We start from the raw sequence: 8700 nt of genomic DNA, 5'->3' as shown, positions 1-8700 counted from the left end.
TCTCTCTCTCTCTCTCTCTCTCTCTCTCTATCTATCTATCTTTCTATCTATTTATCTGTGTGTGTGTTGCTGTGTGTATGCATGAGGGCAGGTTATGGAAAACATTATCCATACTAATTAGCAATACCATAATACTCATAAACTATCCTAATTATCCAATGATTCAGTATTTCATATTATTTGTACGAACTATTTTTCGTGTCTGATTTCTAAAGACCATAACACTACTCCTCATACATATTGTCACATACACCCATTTTTCCTCCCTACTCCTTTACACACACACAAAACACACAGAACATACACACACACACAAGAGCACAAAACACACAGACACACAAAACACACAGACACACACACGTATATTTATAAGCTTCTTACAGCTTCTGCTGTTTTCATATTCTTGTATATGTACCACTAAATTATGGTTAACAATTGCTAATTACTCTAATTCTAATTGGCAGAAGATTTGATGAGAGCGACAATCATAGTTGTATGGAATTTCAATAGAATATTAAATTGACATAATGATAATAATAATAATATTAATAATAATAATGCAACTTGAACCGCATTGAAGCTACTTGCGGATGATTTCAAGCTTGAATTACCGCCCATAAAATTTAACTATGCGCAAATATTAATAGGTAGGAAACGTTACAACAATGCTTTGTGCTTTCAATGACTTTGTTTTGTACGCGTGAACGAAGATAGAAAAATTAATATAGATATATACGTAAACATATCTAGCCATCCATCCATCTATCTACCTATCTTTCTATCTACACAAATACGCAGGGCTTGTACGCGCGCGCACACGCACAATTTGCATTTATGTATGTAAGCATGTGTGTATGTATGCATAGACACACACTCTCTCACTCACACATGTAGATATATACATATAGATAGATAGATAGAAAACTATACACAAGTCAGTACTTTGCGTAATCATTACAGTGGATAAATATATAGTAACTGTATCAAAAGTTAAATTTGTATAAATGTGTTCCTGTGTTCCTGAGAAGATCTTCCGTGATATTCCTTAATCTTGACCACCTGTTCGGCCTTAGTGTTACAAGGGGAGAAGTTTGTGTTTTTCTCAACCGCACCCCACACATAGTAATCCTTGGAATTACAATCGGCACAATTAGGAGGCCAGATGGGGCTGGTGAAATAGAAGAAATTCTCAGACAGCCACTTCTGACTATTTCTGGGACATGTAGCCAGTGCTGCTGCCACACATATTTGCTGCTAGTACACTCTCCAGCAAGTACCCTCTCAAGTCAGGATTTGTCCACACTTTTCAGTAACTTCACATATATACATAACTTAGCTATATTTTGGCCAAAGATTGGTACAAGCTACGCACAAAAGCACCACCTGATAGGATCTGTTATGTTATTTTAAAGTCAAGTTTTCTGATATCATGGCCTATTCACGTAGGGGGTTATTGTTGACTGAGACGTATCGAGTGGCTTATCTGGTATCCCTTGATCCCGGTTTCGTTTACACGTGATAGGATCTTTTTCTTCTTTGATGTTTTGGGATAATTTTAAATAGAGCTGGACCTGTTAAGGAAAAATAATTGTGTTACAGTAAATATGTCTTGTGGACCTGAGTTGTGTAGGGGGCATATCGCACCCCAACCTTGGATGAAATCTAAGTCTTATGTTAAGGCGTTTAGACAATGCTGGTGGTATGGTCCTTACATTGTTCAAATGATGTGCTCAAGGCGGCGCTGGAGAGAATAAAAATTTAATGTTTAAGGCAGACCCAATAATCAAGATTTGCCATGCCCGTAACTTTGTGATTGATTTAGTGATTGATCTTGCAGGTGACTCAATTCTTGTAATGTTTTGTTGGGTGTGGGGAGACCATAGAGGACAGCAGTATTCTAGGTGTAGCTGTACAAAAGAAGAGAAAAGGGAAATGATGATCTTGCTCACTGGACCGGTTAGTTGTCAGGATCGAGGAGTTCATCCTCTCAGCTTTATCGATTTCATTGTTGATGTGAGCACCCCAGCCGACATAGCTGTCAACAATTACTGTTAAGACACTGAGATTAATAGATGTTGTGAGTAGTTCTCCTGAAGGAAGAGAATATGTTTGAGTGGATTCTCTTTTCCAAATGCAACAGTTCAAATTTTCCCTCATTTACCTGCCTGTTTTTGTTCGCCCATTGGCTTACTGCATGTAGATCAAAATGGAGTTTACTTTGGTCTTCTTTAATGATAATTTTCCTGATTCTGGAATCATCTGCGAATATTTTCACTTTGCTATTTGATGACATTTGAAATGAGGTTTATGTAGAGTATAAAAAGAAGCGGACCAAAGCAGTTCCCTGGGGGACACCACTGGTAACTTTTGCTGACTTTGAATGGGTTCCAGTGATCGTAACATGTGCCCTGTTCATCAGAAAATACTTAATTCAGTGCAACAGTTTACCACGGATTCCAATATTGAATAATTTTAACAGGAGAATGTTGTGGTCGAGAAATGTAACATCAGAGTTCGAACCTGAACGCAAGGCTTTAAATGCATCATCTATGTGATGCTCGAGTATTAAGAATCCGTTTATGTTACATATGTGATTGACATACAAGCAATGCAACAGCATGACCTTACCCTCGATGGCTAACACAAACTGAAAAGTTACTAAAACTGTCCCAAAATAGCAAACTGTCGTGTGTACAAATATCACCTCCAATATGAATTGCCTGAGTGATGTATGGTGCAAATATCAGCCTATAATAGAGACAGCCATGCAAAACATCGTCGTTAAATGTCACAACCATTGGCACATTACCCATATTGGATGTTATATATTACTCTGTGATAGAATAATGTTACTGTATTATTGAAACTGATCACAGGACTGATTCAGAGTTTGTAGAATACTTATAATTACACGAAATTATATATTGAATTGTTTCTCATTGACATACGATACAGAGGAAACAGATGTCTTAAATCATAAACAATATAGACGAAATTGCACGGTAGGCCACACGCTCGGTGCCAATAGCAGCGATATAACACAAACACACAAACAAACACACACACACACACACACACACACACACACACACCCACACACACATTCACACACAAACGCAGACTCACACACACAAATCACTCATGCACATACTCACGCTCACACACACACACACACACACACAACCTGAGTGGAAACTGTTAACTCAATACAGCCTTTTAGAGATCCGCTGATTTATGATTCAGCTACGGTCTGTTGGTTTTAGTTTCATGGAGAGTTTTCAAGTGTCTGCGGTTGTCTCTCTCTCTTTCTCTCTCTCTCTCTCTCTCTCTCTCTCTCTCTCTCTCTCTCTCTCTCTCTCTCTCTCTCTCTCTCTCTCTCTCTCTCTCTCTCTCTCTACTTTTCACCAAGTTTGACCACTTTCAGGAGTATGCTTTCGCCTGACTGTATCACATCAAGATGTTTGAATGTGTTTCCAGTGCACTCCCTCTCTTTCTCTCCAGCCTTGTCTCCTCTATTTCTCTTGCTTTCTTTCCTTCTCCGCTATATATATGTGTACGTGTGTGTGTGTGTGTTTCTATGTATGCGTGTATATAGTGGTGTAATTCTATATTTACTACAGCGTAGATTTCGATGAACTGTGTAAACTGTCAGTTTATGACGGGATGAAACTCACTTTAAATGTATGCATTATATGAACTTTATCTAACATGTAATGTACAAGGAAGCAAAATACTCGAAAAGCTGTGAATATATTGAATCATGATTTATTGCACTCGGTAAAAAAAAAAAAAAGAAACAAAAAGCTTTCGTAATGAATAGTGTATTGATGATAAAAGATGAACAGGAACAGCAAATATAAATTGTTGTTAATTCATATCAGAAAACCTTTTATCTTAAAAAATATACTTGAATGATTCCTATTACTCAGTAGATAAAATATGGCTTACAGCAGTGGTTCCCAACCTGTGGTCTGGAAAGGTAGTACTGGGGGTATATATATATATATATATATATATAGGTGCAGGAGTCAGGGGGTGGTCAGTAGCTTGCTTACCATCCACATGATTTCGGTAGGCTACGTTTGCATTGCCGTAGCATGTACAAACAAATAGTTTTTACGCAGTTTGTTTACTTTCATAGACTGGCGATTCACTTCGCCTCAAATTTGGTTCGGGCACTTGATGTTGATAAGCCGCAAAAATGGCGAAACGTCGATGTCCATCGCTCCTAAATGATATTTTGAGCCAGTTGTCTCGCCTGTCTAAGACTTTCATGTGTTTTAACGCCTGAGAATTAGGAGAAATCATCCCCACAGCGCTAATTTGTAGCCCACCGGCAAACAACCATTGCACATACATTGAGTATGTGTGGTACATAATGTTAGAACACTAGCGCTGCTGCTAATTCATATTTGTCTCCCACAGCTTATTTGATTGATTGATTCATTTATTGTATTTTTCTTTTACTTTATTTCCAATCACTTGCAAAATATATTCTGCTGTTTATATCAAGCATATTCCTCATTTTTCACTTCCTATATAGAGAATAAATATGTCACGAGTACAAAAATGTATTGATATGTAAACAAGCGAAATGGCAAATACAGGGTGATTCAAAAGTTGCCATACATAGGAACAGTTTATCTTTTTTTAAGAGAAAAAGTTTATAAGAACAGTTTTTTTAATTTATTTAACAGGCTCTGTATGGTTACCATTGTTTTTAATACACATTGCAATACGTTTACCCCACTCATTGTGAACTCGTAATAACACATCTGATGATACATGTACAAATGAGTTGGTGATGCGTTCCTTCAAATGATTTATGTCTTTTATCTTTCTGCGATACACCATGCTTTTCAAATGCCCCAAAAGTTAGAAATCAAGAGGGGTCAGATCAGGGAATCTAGGGGATCTTATAAACCGTTTCTCATAGAAAAATAAATTTTTCCTATGTATGGAGACTTTTGAATCACCCTGTACATGGCCTGAGGAGACATATATAAAACTAATGCGTCATAAATATTTCTACAGCACCTCTCATTTCTTTATATGTATGTATATTTATATCTTTTCTGTTACTTGTTTCGGTCATCAGACTACAACCTGATGCTAGGAATACAATATATATATATATATATATATATATATATATATATATATATGCAATAGGAGAGAACAAAGGAACGGGTTTAAAATTTTCCGGCAATTGCTTCGCTGAGAATCTCTTTAGTTAATGTAAGCATAACAGTAGGGATTACGTCATACATTATGTAATTTTGAGGCTCATCAGGCATTTTCAACATAGACTTGTGCAATTTCACGCCACACCAAGGATTCTAGTATTCATCCAATTACTGGTAAACAAATGGAATTGTGAATTACACGACAAAAGTGTCGGGCCTTCATCGTTGATTTAAAACTGTAATGCATTACTTAATGGTGCTGTGCGTGTTTCTGTCTAAGGTGATATGCTTGGATACTTTATAAATCTTATATACCCGAATATGCGTATATGTGTGCGTGTGTGTGTGTGTGTGTGTGGTGGGGGTGAATAGCGGAAAATATGAATCGAGAATGAGTTTGCTGAGATCATGCAATTTATTGAATGACCTTCCCATCACTTCAAGTATTTGCCTCTAAATCCAACGCCGAGCATAACGTCATTATCGTTAACATCATAACTGTTTTGTTAGTCTTGGCACTGATGCTATTTTCCCTCTATTGTAATTATGTCTTCTAATTTATTATTATTGTTGTTGTTTTTATTATTACATTAGTTTTATAATAATAATAATAATAATAATAATAATAATAATAATAATAATAATAATAATCATTGTTGCTGTTGTTCGTGTTGTTGTTGTTCTTGTTGTTGTTTTTGTGCAGATAATTAGGTTGTGAAAAAAGTCTAAAAGCAACCCACAGCTCTAATAGAGAATGCAAAATCCATTAAAATGTTTCTTTTTGCTAATTAGTTTCTTTGAAATTCTGTTTCTTCTTTTCTTCTTTGCTTCGTGAAACTATAGTCTCATATTTCTTCCAAATTTAATAGATTTTTCTAATTTATCATACTTTTCAGTGACTAACAATCAAACACACACACAAACACACACATTTCGCGATTTCCATATCACGTGATATGTTCCAATACATTCCCGTCAAATGTTTATGAAATTCATAGCTACTTCGTTTGCTTCCTTGAGTATTTCCCGTGCAGGGATTGAGTTATTTACGAGTTGCCTCTGTCACTTGAATCCTCCCACTCGAGTATTCTCTTAAACTAATTAAAATTCAAGGCAAGTTTCTGTTGTATTTAGTTTCATTATGTCAATAAGGCCAGCTTACTCCTAGTACGTTGTACAAGTTAATCCACAAGGGACAATCAATTCTAAGAAAACTTTAGCATATTAAACCGATCGACGATTCTCAGAACACAGTTTACGATATATATTTAGTATAGCAGCCATGTAAATTAGGTGAGTGAAGGAGAACATTCTAGAGTCGTTCTTAATTCACACACATACGCACGCACACACGGTGTGCCCGGTATGAACTGGAAGTTCATTGTTTAAATCTATCTTCGTTGTCGTCGTTTCTGGTTATAAACACATGCAAAATTAAAGTATCATTTTCTTAACAGAGAGATAGAGAGAGGTGGGGAGAGAGAGAGAGAGAGAGAGAGAGAGAGAGAGAGAGAGAGAGAGAGAGAGAGAGAAAACTGAAACGCACTAACACAAGTGGGGGCTAAGTATCTCAATAAAGGTCTAAACTTTCACTAGAATAAACAAACCTGTCTCAGCAAAAAAATTGTATATTATTATAATTGTCAATATGTATGTGTGTGTGCTTATTTTACCATACATTAGCATATGTGCGTGTATGTGTGTTTAAATCTGTAAGCCATAGTTGATTGCAATGCTTGTTATTACAACGTTTCCTCTCCTTCAAATTGCGAAACTGTGGTTCACCCTAATTCACACATTTCTCTTCGTCTTTTCATACTGGTTGCGAATTCACAATTTACATCTCTTTCAAGAGTTATCCCAAAACTTGCTTACCTTCACAACTTCTCTCTCCACCTTTTCTCCATAAATAACTATTAGCAAATAGCTTAGGTAGTGACCAATTGGAGCTGGACTTATTGTTGTGGCACTTAAGATAAATGTCTCTATGGTAGTCTCGAACTGACTAATCCATTGAGGAAAGCTATGCTCTTTCTCTCTATCTCTCCCTCTTTCTCTCAATCTCTCCCTCTTTCTATCTTACTTCACACACACACACACACACACACACACACCAACAGACAGATACACAAACAAATACATATAATTTTTGCATTCAACAAAAAATTCGAATAGAGAAAGTTCAGGATGTTAATTTAATTGTGCTTAGGAAGATACCAATATTTCACGAGTGATTCCTTACGGAATCGCTCATAAGAAATATATTCGTTTTTATTTCACCCATACGTATATACTGAATTATTAACTCAATGCTAGAATTCTGCTGTTTTTTTTTTGTTTTTTTTATTCGTTTTGAGGACAACTTTTTCAAAAGATGTCCTCTAAAATTAATACTTTGGTTTCGTTTGTTTAAATTAATTCCTTAATGGAAAATGTTTTCATAACGTGAAATTTGTTTGATAGCATCTGAAGTGCACTAAATACGCAAATGAAAAAGAGGAGTGTAGTGATATTTAGTTGCATCAGCAGCAGCAGCATCACTGCTGTAATCTCCAGTGATTAATTACATGAAACATTCACCATTCAGATTTCTCTTCTACATCGGTGAACTACCGACTTCGGAAACATCTAATGTCTACATTGTTGTATTGCATGTTACTTTTTACATCCAACTGGAAAGAACGGTTTCTCTATTAAAAACTAAACAGTACAAAGTGCTAAGAAAATAGAGAGAAAAGCAAAAGAGTTATCCTTAGGATATGAAATCGGTGTTAGTAGCGATGGTGGTTGTGCAGTCAAGTGAAATAAGAATGAACAGAAATAAATTGGCTCAGGTAATGGCGGGTTGGTCATAATAGATGATAATTAACGATGATAATGAAAGCATAGAAGTTGTGTGCCGATGGACAAAGATTGAACAGTCATAAGTATTTGCTTATTAAGCAGAGAAAATAACAAATCATTTAGTAACGCAGTAAAGTCAATAATATTGATCACAATGTTGGTTTATCAACGAAATTAAATTGTATTTTCAATTAAGTATCTGGAGGCAACCGGTTAGTTTCAATACGATCGATGACGATGAAAATATTTTTTCTTTCTATCTTTTCCCTCTGTCTTCCTTTTGCTATATCAACCTTCCTTTCTTTTAAACGATTTCTCTTTCCTTGCTCGGGAAAACAAAAAAAATATATATAAACAACCACTCAAACTTAGACAAATTGAGTCAGTAAAAATCCAAATTTCTGTTGCGTAAATATAGCAATTTATTTATTTGTTCGTTCATTTGTTTGTTTGTTTATTTCTCGGCAGCTAGTTGCAGTTTCTCTATTTATTATATGTCTTGTTCCGCCAAAATGAGTGATTATAAATTTCCTTTTCTACATCAACTTCTTTTGAACTCCATGGTGTCACTTAACCAATGTAAATCATAAACACAATGCCATGCAATGAAGAGTATTCGTTGTAAATTATTCTAATATATGTATGTATATATGTTTGCTTGTATATATAT

At 35.6% G+C, this 8700-nt stretch overlaps 1 protein-coding gene across 6 annotated transcripts in view; it reads left to right on the top strand.

The window, feature by feature from the left end:
* The window catches only part of LOC106878895 (receptor-type tyrosine-protein phosphatase T), a 596380-nt gene that overhangs the window by 458790 nt on the left and 128890 nt on the right, over positions 1–8700 (top strand). The window lies entirely within an intron of this gene.

Source organism: Octopus bimaculoides, chromosome 8, assembly GCF_001194135.2.
Source record: "Octopus bimaculoides isolate UCB-OBI-ISO-001 chromosome 8, ASM119413v2, whole genome shotgun sequence".
In the NCBI taxonomy this organism is placed as follows: Eukaryota; Metazoa; Mollusca; class Cephalopoda; order Octopoda; family Octopodidae; genus Octopus; species Octopus bimaculoides.
Note: the sequence above shows the minus strand (reverse complement) of the source record. Positions and strands in the feature narration are given on the sequence as shown.